The sequence below is a fragment of the Ursus arctos genome, unplaced genomic scaffold, assembly GCF_023065955.2.
Source record: "Ursus arctos isolate Adak ecotype North America unplaced genomic scaffold, UrsArc2.0 scaffold_34, whole genome shotgun sequence".
Taxonomy (NCBI): Eukaryota; Metazoa; Chordata; class Mammalia; order Carnivora; family Ursidae; genus Ursus; species Ursus arctos.
In genome coordinates this window covers 1,450,832-1,467,401 of record NW_026623030.1, presented here as the reverse complement: position 1 = coordinate 1,467,401, position 16,570 = coordinate 1,450,832, and positions in this window count along the sequence as shown.

Here is a 16,570-nt window from a genome sequence, read left to right as displayed (position 1 = left end):
ATCTAAATGTTCATGCGTCTTGTTGAGATGTGCATGTATTGCATTAAATACTTCCTGACCAGTTAGGATAACAATAAAAACAAAATGATCAATTAATAAAATAATGATAGAAGAACCAGAACAGTGTTAGGGTGATGTGCAGAGAATGAAGTGAGATCAGACAAAATGGCATGCAGGTAGTGTGTGCGGAGAGGCTGGAGGAGTCCTCTCTGCAGAGGTGAGTGTGGGGCTGCTGCCAGGATTTGAAGAAGGGACAAGAAGGGAAGAGTGTTTGGAGTCAGTCCCTTTGGAGAAGAGTCTTCTTTGTTGAGGATGCAGGGACAGTGAGGACCCTAGGTGGCTGTGATTCAAAACTAGCTCAGTTCCCAGGTGATAATTTCTCATAAGTTAAGAACTTGAGGGGCAGGTGTGATGTGTTAGAATCCTCATCTTTGTATGTTTCCAGGGAAGGTGAATCACAAGAGGAGCCTGTGTGAAGCTCCTTGCAAACCATGGGAAGCAGGAACCCGTTTGTAGCCAACAGTCCCTGTGGCTTCTCTGAGGCTCATCTGTGTGTGTGTGTGTCCGCATGACATCAAATTCCTGTCACACACTCCTTTATAGTATATAGTTATACACATATACATATATGAATTTACCAGTTAGTATGTGTGCACGTATATACTAATGGTGTCTGTTGTATGTATGTGTGTACATGTATGTGTGTGTACATATATTTACAATGTATATGCATATATTTTCTAGAGATTCTGAACTCTGCGTTGGGTACCAAGGTTGCCATTGATGTGATTCTTGGGCTTTTAGGAGGCATGTGGTTACATTTTATCAGCATTGATAAGGTGGGTGTGGTTACCATAAGAAATAGTGGGATCAAATGTTAATCAGACTCATTTGAGAGAGGGCACTGGTATCAGTGAATGATGCTGTTCCTAGATCTGAAATAGATGGAAAGCTTACCAACTTACCAACTTTTTTCATCTGTATAATAGAACTTTCCATTGGGAAACACTTTGGCTTGCTATTGAACCTTAAGAGAGAATGTCTGCTCCTCATTAGCCACGGATTTACTCTGTGACCTGAACTGCCTGCCTGGACTGGTGCCATCTGTCCAACCATGTGATGGATTTGGGCATTCAGAGCAGCTGTTCAACATCGAACCAAAGAGGTTAATTTGATATCAGACTTCACCAGGCCCTGAAGGCACAGGTGAGTTGCATGAGGAAGAGGTCAATGCCCATGAGCCCAACCCCTGTTGCATTGTCTTTTCTCTTCTCCCAACTATGGCTGAAAGGGGACAATCCTGTGCCTAGCTGAAACAGAGAAAATACACACCACTGGTTTACAGAGGTTCTGGTATGATGTGCAGCCAGCTCTGATAGTTAACAATATTAGTCCTGCAGCCCTCACCGGGGCACCACTGCATAACATGGGTGGAAGATAATTCTTCAATCAGGTAATATTTGAGCAGAGTACTTGGTTAGTTTCACCTGGACAGAGAGAAGGACAGAGGCTATACTAACCTATAGGCTCTAATCCGAGTTCAGTGGATGGCCAGAGATTTCAAGAAACACAGTAAGAAAACTGGTGAAAGGTGTTTGAGGAAAAGATATGTGAGTACAACTCCCCAAATGAACACAGAGCAGGACCCTATATGTGTTCCATGAAAATGTCTACCATAGTGTGTCCTCAAAAGGAAATGGTGTTAATAATCAGGTCTATAATGTGACTCGTCTGGGGACAGTGGTCAGCCTTCTTGTCCATCCACTTTTGAACTTGTCCAGTGGGCCCCATTACACAGTGCCCATGTTGCAAGGTGGATGGTTATTCATGGGATAATCACTGTGGATCTCCACCACTAAAGCTTACCTGGCTATGGTCACTTCTGAGGACCACTCTGCCAACAGTGGAGACCAACTCTGAGTTCCCAGCATGAGACCATTCCCTTGAGAAACAGTCTTGTGCTTGGTGGCAGACAAATTACATTAGACCTCTTCCATCATGATAGGGATAGCTCTGTAGTTTTTGGAATAGACCTTTACCTAGATAGGCTTACTTTGACTGCAATCCTTCCTCCCAAACAATTACCCTTGGTCTTACAGGATGCCTCACCCACTGTTCTAGTATTTCAGGGAGTCTTCTATGCAAAGTACATATTTTGCATCAAATGAAGGGCTGCAATGGCTCATGTCTGTGGAATTCACTTGTTCTACCATCTTCCCCATCATTCTGAAACAGCTGGCTTGAATGAATGGACTAACGTCCTCTAGAAGACTCAGTTACTGTGCCAGGCATGGGACAACACCTTGTAGGTCTGGGACAACATTTTCCAGAGTTGATATTTACATTAAATATGTGTCCAATATATGGTGATGTTTCTCGCATAGTCAGCATTCATGGGTCCAGGGATCTAGAGGTGGAATTGGGAATGTCCCCACTCACTGATATTCCCAGTGACCTGCTGCAAAATTATGATCCTGTCACCATGACCCTACACTCTGGTGTCCTAGAGGTCTTAGCTCTAAAGGAGAACTGCTTCCACCCAGAGACATAACAATGATTCTATTCAACCGAGAGATCATACTTCCCCCTGTTTTTTGTTTTTTTTTTTAATTTTTTATTATGTCATGTTAGTCACCATCCTTAGTTTTTGATGTAGAGTTCCATGATTCATGGTTTGCATATAACACCCATTGCTCCATGCAGTATGTGCTTAGCCTTTATTACCCATCACTGGCCTGGGAAACAAACTGAGGGCTTCTGAGGGGAGAGGGGTGGGGGATTGGGATAGGCCAGACTTCCCTTGGTCATTTTGAGCTTCTCGTGTCTCCATGGATGTCTCTCTGTTTGTACTTCCAGCCTGGTCTTCTGTCCACAATAAATACACTAGCCAAGAAAACGTGACAGGCTCATTCTGTCTCCTGCACATGCATTCCTGATCCACAGGGTGCAGAACCTACCTGGAGGGCTGGGTTGGGGGAGAGGTCTGGGAATTTCAGATCTGGAGACATAGGCCAGGCCTGCTGAATGCTTTGTTCATAGTCCTCCTGGGGCTGAATAGATAATCAGCAAAGGGGTTTGGCCCAGCTTCTGCTGGTATCATTGGACATTTTCCCCTCCAATGTTGGTACTTCTGCAGATGATCCTGGCTGTCTGTCCCAGGGTCACTGATATGGAGTGGGGCTGTGTTAGTATGTAGGAGGCATGTGAGCCTAGGCACAGCACCTGTGCAGTGAGTGAGACACTGAGGAGGAGAGGGGTCTAGGCCATGGTGCACGTGCCCTGATTCAGCTATCAAGGCCTGAGGTTGAACAATATTCCTCCCAGGGCTCTCTTATCCCATTGCTGGGGAGACCTGCTGGTGCTTCAAATCAGCGGGGCCTCAGGGGATGTTGCTGAGGAGCTTTCTGGGTTCAGAGAAGATTCAGTGCCAAAGGACATAGAGAGGGGAGGGTCATCCTGGTCCCATAGTCCAGAGATGATATCTTCATCCCAGATCATGTCCTGTGTTCACTCCTTCGCTGTCCTGGCCTGAGACCTCAGAGGTGGAGTGTGTCTTTATTTTCTGAACCCATTCTATTAGTGACACTACGATGCTCACACAGGTGTAGATTCCTACATCAGATCACAGCTCATAGGCCACAGATATCAAGTAAAATTCATCCTTCATCAAGAACACATGGAGTTCCCAAAACCATCATGGTGCTGTAAATATTTGCTCTTGGCCATGAGCTCTTACAGGGAGTCATAGAGGCTGCGCGTCAGTATCCCCATTTTGCAGTCAGCCTCTGCAGATACAAAAGGAGATGTTTTCCATATAAGAGAATGAGAGGGAGCTTCAAAGTTTAGTAATAGTTCAAGGGAATATTTATCATAATTAGGTTGTCTTCAGTGTAGGAAAAATAGGTAATAAACATCTTAATTTATAAGTTAAGTGGGAAAAAGTTTATTATGAAGATTACTTTGTCCCAGGCACTGGGAAAGGGAAGACCAGAATTTTCCAGTCCTCTCTCCCTTCCTTGAGGGGGGTAAGTGGTGGGACAGGTGAGGGGCAGGTGGGAGGCACCTCCAGGCAGGAGGAGCAGCTGTGTCTGACAGCACAGGGGTCTCAGCACAGAGGAGGGAGGAGGAAATGTGTGATCACAGGGAGGATGAGTGTTTGTGGACAGTGTTAGCCATTTAGCGCTAATAAAGTGGGGTGGGCAATGTTCATAGCAGCATTGTCCACAATAACTAAATCGTGGAAGGAACCGAGATGCCCTTCAACAGATGACTGGATTAAGAAGTTGTGGTCCATATATACAATGGAATATTACTCAGCCATCAGAAAGGATGATTACCCAACATTTGCTGCAACATGGACGGCACTGGAGGAGATAATGCTAAGTGAAATAAGTCAAGCAGAGAAAGACAATTATCATATGGTTTCTCTCATCTATGGAACATAAGAACTAAGAAGATTGGTAGGGGAAGAAAGGGATAAAGAAGGGGGTAATCAGAAGGGGGAATGAAGCATGAGAGACTATGGACTCTGAGAAACAAACTGAGGGCTTCAGAGGGGAGGGCGGTGGGGGAATGGGATAGGCTGGTGATGGGTAGTAAGAAGGGCATGTATTGCATGGTGCACTGGGTGTTATACGCAACTAATGAATCATCGAACTTTACATCAAAAACCAGGGATGTACTGTATGGTGACTAACATAATATAATAAAAAAAACATTAAAAAAATAAAAAAATTAAGTGGGGTGGGGCACGAGTTGGTGGTGCAAGGCCAAGAGCCTCTAACCTGTATTAGAGAAATAGGCAATGTCTGCAAGACTTGGACCTGACACATGCACCGTGAGGAGTCTGTACTTGAGAATGAAGGATGGCGCTGTAGACAAATGAAAAATATCCTTAAGTTCTCAGATCCTGGTTAGTAACCCCCCCCCCCCTGCCTGTTAGAAGCCTTGATGCCCAGGTCCTCCCCATCTGCAGGCTGCTTTACTAGGTGATCTCTGCTGCCCCCTGGTGGCCACTCCACGCAGGCTGCTGGAGGGGCAGGGGCCTCTCTTTGTAAAGATGTAAATTTATAGCCTAGAGTTCAGGTCCTGATTCCTGAATGGACTGCTGCTACAGTGAGGAATGAGTTTTGTATGTGTCCAGGAATGTGTCATGGCTTCTGCCTGCCTCGTGTTCTGGCTGATGGGCCTGGATTATCCATGAAAACATGAGCAGGCTCATTTGGAGGAGGAGAGCACTGGTTTAAGGTCATGCAGGTAGTAATGCAGCTTAGCACTGGGGGTGCCAGACTCAGGGGATGGCTCTCATTAGGGCCAATTGTGGATGCAGGGCTCAAGTGTGGGTGTGTGGGTGGGTGATCAAGGACTAATGCCCCAAAGACAAAGACAGGAGAGCTTCCACCAAGCAGACCAACATTGGTCTGGCATTCCATCCTGGGAATTCTGCATGAACAAGACACAGTTCTTGAAGAGGGAACTCTGGTGCTGCTCTTGGAATGGGAAGAGAAATAAGCAGTGTGACATGTATGGGAAGAACTGTGCCCTTGGCTAGCAGCAGGGAGTTAGAGGATAGGGAAGAGCAGGATAAAGCTGAGGGACCTGGATTCAAACCCACTTCAGGGCCAGTGTGGACTTTTCTCCTAAGGGGAGCATTCTGTGCACAGAGGGATGTGGTCAGGTGTGGTAAGAGACAATTTCCAGGTAATAAGTCAAGTTCTCTGGGCAGCTCCTGGGCACGTAGATGGTCTCCAGGGGAGAGCTGCTGGGGTGTGGACATATTTGACATAGGTGGGTTCAGAAAAGTCCTGAGTTCTCCATAAGTCACCTGAAGGCTCAAGCCACTCAGGGGAGTGGTTACTACTCCTTTTGTCCCTCTAATCCAACTGCAGTTACAGGGACTAAGATTATACATGTGTATCTGGATCTGTCCCCTGTCTTGTCCCCAGTTGATGACCAGCACTGCTTTCTCCAGTGCCCCACAGACTGGCTGAGCTGAGCAGGAAATGAGGGAGGTGTGCACCTGACAAGGAAGGGAGGCCAGGGGAGGAGTGCAGGTCCCTGGTCCCTGGAGAGGGAGAGAGAAGAGCAGAAACTGGCAGGTGCAAATCAGCAGCCGTCCCCTGCACCAGGTGAGGAAAGCTGCCCAGGCTGAGAGGGGATGTGGGACAACCTCAGCCAAATGTTCCAGGTCCTGAGGGAGACAGCTTCCTGCTCTCCGTTCTGCCAGAAGCCTGTGGGGGGCACTCCTGCACTTACCCATGGGGCCACCTAGGCCCTGGGAGGTGCCAGCCCATTCACTGTTATGTTGATGAGAAAGACTGATTAATATATTTTATTTTTTTTATAAAAATTTTTCTTATGTTAGTCACCATACAGTACATCCCAAGATTTTGATGTAAAGTTCCATGATTCATTATTTGCGTATAACACCCAGTGCACCATGCAATACGTGCCCTCCTTAATAGCCATCACCAGCCTATCCCGATCCCCCACCCCCTCCCCTCTAAAGCCCTCAGTTTGTTTCCCAGAGTCCATAGTCTCTCATGGTTCATTCCCCCTTCTGATTACCCCCCCTTCTTCTTCCCTTTCTTCCCCTACTGATCTTCTTACTTCTTATGTTCCATAGATGAGTGAAACCATAAGATAATTGTCTTTCTCTTCTTGACTTATTTCACTTAGCATAATTTCCTCCAGTGCCGTCCATGTTGCAGCAAATGTTGTGAAATTGTTCTTTTTGATGGCTGAGTAATATTCCATTGTATATATGGACCACATCTTCTTAATCCAGTCATCTGTTGAAGGGCATCTAGGCTCCTTCCACAATTTGGTTATTGTGGAAAATGCTGCTATGAACATTGGGGTGCATATGGCCCTTCTCTTCACTACGTCTGTATCTTTAGGGTAAATACCCAGTAGTGCAATGGCTGGATCATAAGGTAGCTCAATTTTTAACTTTTTAAGGGAACTCAACGCTGTTTTCCAAAGTGGCTGTACCAACTGGCATTCCTACCAACAATGTAAGAGGGATCCCTTCCTCCACATCCTCTCTAAGATTTGTTGTTTCTTGCCTTGTCCATTTTTGCCATTCTAACTGGCGTAAGGTGGTATCTCAAGGTGGTTTTGATTTGAATTTCCCTGATGGCTAATGATTTTGAACATTTTTTCATGTGTCTGTTAGCCATTTGTATGTCTTCTTTGGAAAAGTGTCTATCCATATCTTCTGCCCTTTTTTGATTTGATTATTTGTTTCATGTGTATTGAGTTTGAGAAGTTCTTTGTAGATCTTGGATACTAATCTTTTATCTGTGCATGGTGCACTGGGTGTTATATGCAAATAATGAATCATGGAACTTTACATCAAAATCTTGGGATGTACTGTATGGTGACTTTTGCAAATATCTTCTCCCATTCTGTGGGCTGTCTCTTAGTTCTTTTGACTGTTTCCTTGGCTGTGCAGAAGCTTTTTATCTTGATGAAGTCCCACAAGTTCATTTTTTCTTTTGTTTCTCTTGCCTTTGGAGATGTGTCGTGAAAAAAGTTGCTGTGGCCGATGTCAAAGAGGTTGCAGCCTATGTTCTCCTCTAGGATTTTGATGGATTCCTGTCTCACATTGAGGTCTTTCATCCATTTGGAATTTACCTTTGTGTGTGGTGTGAGAGAGTGGTCAAGTTTCATTCTTTTGCATGTAGCTGTCCAATTTTCCCAGCACCATTTCTTGGAGAGACTGTCTTTTTTCCACCAGATGGTTTTTCCTGCTTTGTTAAAGATTAGTTGCCCAAAGAGCCAAAGGTCCATTTCTGGGTTCTCTATTCTGTTCCATTGGTCTATGTGTCTGTTTTTGTGCCAGTACCATGCTTCTTAGTGATCACAGCTTTGTAGTATAGTTTGAAAACTGGCAACGTGATGCTCCCAGCTTTGTTTATCCTTTTCAACAATTCCTTGGCGATTCGGGGCCTTTTCTGGTTCCACACAAATTTAAGGGCTGTCTGTTCCAGTTCTTTGAAAAATGTCATTGGTATTTTGATCGGGATGCCATTGAAAGTGTAGATTGTTCTGGGTACCATAGACATTTTAACTATGTTAATTCTTCCAATCCATGAGCGTGGAATATTTTTCCATCTTTTTGTGTCTTTTCCTTCAATGTCTTTCAAGAGTGATTTGTAGTTTCTAGAATATAGATCCCTTATGTCTCTGGTTAAGCTAATTCCGAGATAATGTATGATTTTTGGTGCTACTGTAAATGGAACGGATTCCCTAATTTCTCTTTCTTCAGTCTCATTGTTCGTGTATAGAAATGCAACTGATTTCTGAGCATTGCTTTTGTATCCTGCCACATTACTGAATTGCTCTATAACTTCTAGAAGTTTGGGGGTGGAGTTGTTTGTGTTTTCCATATAGAGTATCATGTCACCTGCGAAGAGAGACAATTTGACTTCTTCTTTGCTGATTTGGATACCTTTTATCCCTTTTTGTTGTCTGATTGCTGTTGCAAGGACTTCTAGTACTATGTTGAATAATAGTGGCGAGAGTGGGCATTCTTGTCGTGTTCCTGATCTTAAGGGAAAGGCTTCCAGCTTTTCCCCATTGAGAATGATATTTGCTGTAGGCTTTTCATAGATGGTTTTTTTAAATTGAGGAATGTACCTTCTATCCCTTCACTCTGAAGTGTTTTAATCAGGAAAGGATGCTGTATTTTGTCCAATGCTTTTTCTGCATCAATTGAGAGGATCAAATGGTTCTTGACTCTTTTCTTGTTGATATGATCTATCACACTGATCGATTTGCGAACGTTGAACCATCCTTGCGTCCCAAGGATGAATCCCACGTGTTCATGATGGATAATCCTTTTTAATGTACTGTTGGATCCTATTAGCTAGGATCTTGTTGAGAATTTTGGTGTCCATATTCATTAGGGATATCTGTCTGTAATTCTCCTTTTTGACGGGGTCTTTGCCTGGTTAGGGGATCAAGGTAATACTGGCCTTATAGAATGAGTTTGGTAGTTTTCCTTCTGTTTCTATTTTTTGAAACAGCTTCAGAAGAATAGGTATTATTTCTTCTTTGAATGTTTGGTAGAATTCCCTGGGGAATCCATCAGGCCCTGGGCTCTTGTTTTTGGGGAGGTTTTTGATCACTGCTTCAATGTCTTCATAATTAATCGGTCTCTTTAAAAAATCAATTTCTTCCTGTTTCAGTCTTGGTAGTTTATAGGTTTCCAGGAAGGCCTCCATTTCTTCCAGGTTGTTTAATTTATTGGCATAAAGCTGTTGATAAAAGTTTCTAATAATCCTTCCTATTTCATTGGTGTTGGTTGTGACCTCTCCCCTCAAAGCATTGTGGTTTGAGAATATGCAGGGAATATTTTCATTCTTTTGGTATTGGTTGAGACCTGTTTTGTGACCCAGTATATGGTCTATTCTGGAGAAAGTTCCATGTGCATTCGAAAAGAATGAGTATTCTGTTGTTCTGGGGTGTAGTGTTCTGTATATGTCTATGAGGTCCATCTGGTCTAGTATGGCATTCAAAGTCCTTGCTTCTTTGTTTGTTTTGTGCTTAGGTGATCTGTCTATTGCTGAGAGCGGAGTGTTGAGGTCCACTACTATTAATGTATTATTATCTATATGTCTCTTTATTCTGGTTAAGAGTTGGCTTATGTATCTAGCTGCTCCCGTGTTGGGGGCATAGATATTTATAATTGCCATTCCACTTGTTGGATACATCCTTTAAGAATAATATATTGTCCTTCTGTATCCTTTGCCAGATTAGGGAAGTTTTCAGCTACAATTTGTTCAAATATCTCTTCTTTTTTTATTTATAATAATATTTTTTTGTTATATTATGTTAGTAAAATGTCTCTTCTAGACCTCTGTCTTTCTCCACCCCCTCGGTGATGCTGATGATTCTGACATTGGAACGTTTCATTGAGTCAGTAATCTCCCATAACCTACATTCTTGAGATTGGATTTTTTTGAGCCAAGTTTCTGTTTTAACTTTCTCTTCTACCATCCCATCCTCCAATTCACTAATTCGTTCTTCTGCCTTATTTACCCTGGCCATCAGAACATCTAGTTTTGACTGCATTTGATTCATAGCATTTTTAATTTCTGCCAAATTCACTCTCATTTCCAACCTTAGAGATTCTATATTCTCTTTAATATTTTTAATTTTTTTCAAGTCTACACATCATCTTGACCATTGTTACTCTGAACTCCATTTCTGATAATTTGGCTATATCCATATCCTTCAGTTCTGTGGCAGAGGCCACAGACTCATTATCTTTTCTTTGCTGGGGGGGATTTCTCCTTCTTGTCATTCTGATGAGGAGAGGTTGCGGGGTTGCCCAGAGCCCAAATTATTGACCAGAACCCAGGCAGTGTGCACTTGTTTTTTATGGTCCTTAGGGATGTGGGCTTCTTGATTTTTCAGCCAGCCTTCTGGGGGAGGGGCCTGCTGCACTGATACTCAGGCAACCCTGTTTGGGTAGAGTCTCCCTGTCCCCTGAGAGGGGGGATGGGGATGGGCACAATGTGACCTGGTATTTCTGGGCTTTTGTTCTCTGGCGGCTTTCCCTGGCAGTTTTCTGTGACTCTTCTGAGAGTCAGAGCAGCAGTGGCTGAATCCCAGCCTGTGTCTCAGAACAGAGAGATCGCAGTCCTCTCTCCACTGAGCTCTCTTGGCCACTTTAACTCTGTTTCTGTTGGTGCTGCCAAAAACCCTGCAGTGTCCCGGGTTGTGCGCCCTACAGCCGGTGTCTCAGCCCTCACTTCCAGGGCCAGCACATCTCTGTCCTTTGTGCTTCTAACACTGCCAGCTGCCCCCGGTTCCCGTGCGTGCTCCCGAGCCCCCTGTTTCAGTGTGGTTCACGCACACTCCAGAACGCCAGTTTTCAGTCTGGTCGCAAGCACGCTCCCGAGCTTTGGTTTTAGTCTGGTTCCAGTGAGCGCTCCAGAGCTCCTGTTTTCAGTCTCGTTCCCCGCGTTCCCAGGCTAACGGTCTCAGTCTATTTTTTCATGGGTTCTGGTCCACACGTCCGGCCCACTCCCCAGGGCAGGTGGCTACAGCTTCCTGGTGCCCGAGCGCGGCAGCTCCTTCCCCCTTCCATTTATCTTCTGATATCTGTGCGCAGGTTCACGGCTCCCCACTTCGTACCTCAATACTCAGCGCTGGAGATATTCATTTGTAGAGATCCAGATGTATGTTCCTGCATCTCAGGCTGATTCAGTGGGTTTTCAGGATGGTCTGGTACATATCCAGCTTGACTCAGGGGACCAGCTGAGAAAGGGGTCCCCTACTCCTCCACTGTCTTTTTTCCCTCTGTCTTACCTATAAATTCTATCATCAATACAATTTTAGAACCAGTTCAGACTGATCCTTCCTTCCTTCCTTCCTTCCTTCCTTCCTTCCTTCCTTCCGGGTCTCTGGAATCACACTCAGTGATGGACAGTTGCATACAGAAAGGTTTTAGGGTGATGCCTTTAAAAGGAAATGTAAGAGGCAAGATTTAGAAGACGTGTAATGTAATTGCAATTGAGGCCTTAGCTGGGAGGGCCTACAAAGTCATTCTGTACTGAGACAGGAAGTTGGGGTCTTGACCACAGGCAGTATTAGACCTGAGCCACATTCTGAGATGGGGCATAGCCTTGAGAGAGACAGTCCTCCACAATAGCAATTCCCAGTGAGTGCCCAGCAGTGAGCTGCCAGGAGCTCCCAGTAGGTTTGGGTAGGTGGTACATGGGTCATCTCTGAGAAGGAGACCTTGGTGGATACTACAGTGTCCACTACTACACTGGATTGCTCTGTTCAGAATTCAAGGCTGCTATAATATTCTGGAGCTTCAGGAGCTCAGGTAAGTTGGGGATTTCTGGGGATTAGTGCAGAAAAATTGGGCTGATGAGTGCTCCCTCACTACCGTATGGACATCCAGGGCCAATTACCACTGGGTGCATGTCTCCCTCAGTCTGTCCTTCTATTCAGGCCCCTTTTCCCTAACACATATCTGCAGACAACAGGACAGCCTGGTCCTGCCAGCCCTAACTGTACTTCTGATCCACCCTGTGCAGAGCCTGTGTGGAGGGCAGAGGGAAGAAGGAGTTTCTGGGGACCTGAGTTCTAAAGATCTGGGCCAGATGTGCTCACTGCTTTGTCCATAGTCCTCCTGGAGATGGAGGGGAGTGTGACACAGATGGGGATGGGATTTGTGTCTCACTTCTCCCTCTGCCTGTCACTGTGACATTGTTACTGCTGTCATATGATTGACAATAATTGCTTCATCCTCAGCATGGACCCCCCTGATGGTCAGGGTGGCTGCATCCCGAGTTGGAGCCAGAGAATCAGTCAGGGGTGTCCAAAGGCAGGTCACTCTCAGTGTATGTGACCAGTGTGGGGGCCTGGCCTGGTTTCTACTGATACCAGTTAGCCAAACCACTTCCAAAGATGTCTCCCTGGCAGGTAATACTAGCCATCTGTCCCAAGGCCACAGATACCACAGGTAGCTGAATGAGCTCAGAAGCAGCCACAGGACCTGAGAGAGAAGAGAGGTGCATCTGAGAATGAGAGTCTTATTCTCAAGGGTTCATACCATGTAACATCCTCTGTTCTGAGCTGAAGATCAAGGCCAGGCTGATCCCTGGTATCTCTGGGAGCTGAGTTGTTGGGGGGGAAGCACCTGTGCAGAGAAGGAGGAGGGGGAGAAAGAAAGGAGTCCAGGCCATGGTAGAGATGCCTCAGGCTCTACCTCTGAACCCAAAGTTGGGGATGGAGCATCAGAAGTTCTCTTATCCTCAGGAACGGGTTGTCCTCATGCAGATCTACTTCTTTACTTGTGGCCTTGTTGAGTGGCTCCTTGTTGAGCAGAGAACAACTGGGTTTACTGGAGAATTTAAGTTTGGGCCCTAACTTCAAAGCCTGTACTCGGGTTCCCCAGAACTCTCTCTGATGTTTAGTCTGTGCCCTGGGCTTCCTCTCTGGGCTTGGCAAGAATACTTCAGTCATCCACTCTAGTGATGAGATCATCCATGGTGGTAGGTTGCAGAGTGCATGAAACAGGGCTTATAGGGACAGTGGTCATGGGCCATAGGAGAGGCCATAATTCCATCATCTAACACAGTGAACTGGTCCTGCAGCTCTTAGGTAGTTTGTTGTTTGTTTGCTTGTCTGTTCTATGTGTTAGAAAATTACATAGGAGAAAATCATCAGGATCTAGGGATATGCATAAGTTTTTGATGACACCAGAAGCATTATTTGTAAAAGGAAAGTTTCATAAACTGAACCTCATGAAAATTAAAACCTGCTTTGCAGAAATATCTAAAGAGAATGAAATAAAGAGGTAACAGACAGAAAATATTTGAAAACCACATATATAACAAACAACTGGTGTATAGAGTATATACAGAGCTATCAAAAATTAAGGAGTAAAAAAACCAACAACAAATTCAATCATTCAAGAGGATATAAAGATGGCAAATGGCACATGGAAAGATGTTCATCATTTCCCAGTAGAGTCATGCAAATTAAAACTACAATAAGATATCACTACATATCTATCAGAACAGCTAAGATAAAATGAAAGATGAAGAAGCAGGCATGAGCAGAGAAGGAGGTGCGCTGTGAGATTGTGACAGCCAGGCCTACAGTAGAAATTATGGGAGCTCTGTTGCTGGGTATATTCCTCAGAATCCTACAGAATAGACTGCAGGGGCCCAGCTGTTATCCCACCCACATGCAGAGGTCACCAGATGCAGGCTGCTATCAGGAAGGTGACATGCCCCTGCTGTACCAGATGTCTTCAGCAGAAGTAAGTCCTGGAGTTGTGGTTGCCAACACACCCCACCTCTGGGGAAATGAGAGTTTCAATCATGTAGGTGAAGGTTAGGATTCTGGTTGTCACACAGGACTTCTAGTACAATAACAGACTCAATATCACTATTTTTGGTATTGTGACCACTACAGAATAAAGTCAGGCAGACAGACAGACTGATACACAAACACACATACTCTAGGACAGAAAAAAATTGTGGAAAGAATATATGAAAGAAGAACACACAGTATAGGATGCAGCTGGGATACTGGAAGAATTAAATAGAACATGACAAATGGGGAGTATTTCAGACATCTCCAGAGAAAGAGATTGAAATGAGAACTTCTCAAAAAAGATTATTTATTTATTTATTTATTTATTTATTTATTTATTTATTTGACAGAGACAGAGAGAGTGCACAAGCAGGGGGAGTGCGAGGCAGAGGGAGAGGAAGAAGCAGGTTCCCCACTGAGCAGAGAACCCAACTTAGGCCTCGATCTCAGGACCCCAGGATCATGACCCAAGCCGAAGACAGACACTCAACCATCTGAGTCACCCAAGTGCCACAAAAGTGAGAACTTTTGATAATTAGTGAGAATGGGGAGATAGGGGTGAAGGGAGATAGGGAAGAAGGGAGGGAGATGCAGAATAAGTAGGGGGACACTAGGGAAAGGAGACCTCCTTCAACATATGCTCACTCTTCGTTCAGCTTGCCTGGTCTCTCCTGTCACACTGTCAGTGACATCACCTCCTTCTCTCCTCCTATCTAGATATTGTTTCCTGTTTCATCTGCTCCCTGAGTTAAATTATAAATACCTCATCAGGTCCAAGAGATTCCCCAAATGAGACAATGATACTAAGGGACTTCCATTCTGGAGAACTTTGCTAAGACCACAATCTACACAGGAATGTTTGAGATAAATTTCATTACTGATCTCAGAATCACCTAGAAATCTGTTAAGCCAATAGCCACTGAAGAGGAACAATCCAGGAAGTGGAACTCACTCTTGACACTGTTCATTATTCACTTTCACATAACAAGCTGACCAGTGGTCTCTTACTGAGACCCTGAACCTATTAATGGCCACTAATGGAATACTTTGACCCCTTTTAACCAACTCTTTGTAGTTGTTACTGCCTCATTGGTTGGTTACCATCTAAACACAACAAGGAATGCTCTTTATCTGCCTCCCTTTTCCATTCAATGTCCTTGCTTCCACAGTTTGTCCATCTGTCTGTCCATATAAGACCCCTGGGTTACTTTCTTCAAAGTTATAAATACCAAAAGGCCCCAAGTGGGTTTGAAGGTGGCATGATTCACAGTATGGCCTTGGATATTATTTCTGTACAATCCTTTTGACTGCCTTTCTTACAATGTAAGTGGTGTAGCAAAATCCCTACTAAAAAGACCTGTGGGGGCCTTTTTTGGAGACAAAACCACTGCAAACCCTTCGTAGAGAATGATCTTTTACTGGAGTGAGTAGGATGGACCTTCGATCCCTTGTGACTCCAGGACCTGATGTTCACCTCTCCTCTCACTCCTTCTGCACCCCTGCCGACTCCATCTCCAGAAGAACAGCCACTTTCTCTCCTCCTACCCACTTGGGAGTTTTCCAGGCTATTGGCAGCTCCTGGATTTTCCATCTCAGAGCTTCATCACTAAGGGGACCCAACCTGACTTTCTGGGATCCAGACTCAAAATCTCCCAACCCTGTTCAAGCCAGCACCCAGGAACCAGTGTTACCTTGATCAATACAGATGCTCAATGTTAACACAAAAGTGTGGGTGTGTGCGACACATGCTTGTTTTTCAGATGCTTAAAAACTATGGAGGAAACCAATATGTCAAAGAAGCTTGCCCCCATTCCAGCATACATTTGAGGGTCACAGGGCTGGGATTCAGGAGATTCAATATATTTACCATGTAAGCACTCCCCCTTCAACAGGCCGTGCTGTAGTCCTAGTAGATATGGTCCTGGGCAGACCCAAGAGGTCCTATATGCAGGATGTGGACTCATTCTTGGCACCAAAAGCTGAGAATTGACTGCAGATGGAGAAGCCCAAGTCATAGTCCACGTTGGTCCTGACACAGATATCTTAACATGCACTCTGTTTTCCTACTAGACTTCAGCTCTGCACCTACCATGAGTCTAAGACTCTCTGTCCTGCCTCCTTTGGGGAGAACATTCAACACTGGTAGGAGTCCTATCATACTCCATGATGAAACTATAGTGAAGATATTCAGGGGTGACTGGGTGGCGCAGTCGTTAAGCATCTGCCTTCAGCTTGGGGCATGATCCCAGCGTTCTGGGATTGAGCCCCATGTCAGGCTCCTCTGCTAGGAGCCTGCTTCTTCCTCTCCCACTCCCCTGCTTGTGTTCCCTCTCTCGCTGGCTGTCTCTGTCAAATAAATAAAATAAAAAATCTTAAAAAAAGAAGGTATTCACTGAACTAACTTTCTTGGTCAAACCCAGAACCCTGAGATCTCTGTCTATTCCCTGAGTGAGACCCATCATGGATGCACATGGTCTGATGGCTCTTGGGGTCATTTCAGCCCAGCTACCTTCTCAGGATAGTTTTCTTGCCTGGGTTGGTCTGATATTTCCCTGCACTGTGGTAGAGGAAAGAGAATGTTCTGTTGTCAAAAATGACCTAAATTATGACCTCTGTCTGCCTTTCTGTAGTGGTGTCTTGGGAGAGAGGCACAGGATGACAGTGTTTATAAGAAGAGTCAAAGATCTCAGGGTCCTGGAGAGGGACAGGCAGCAGCTCCATC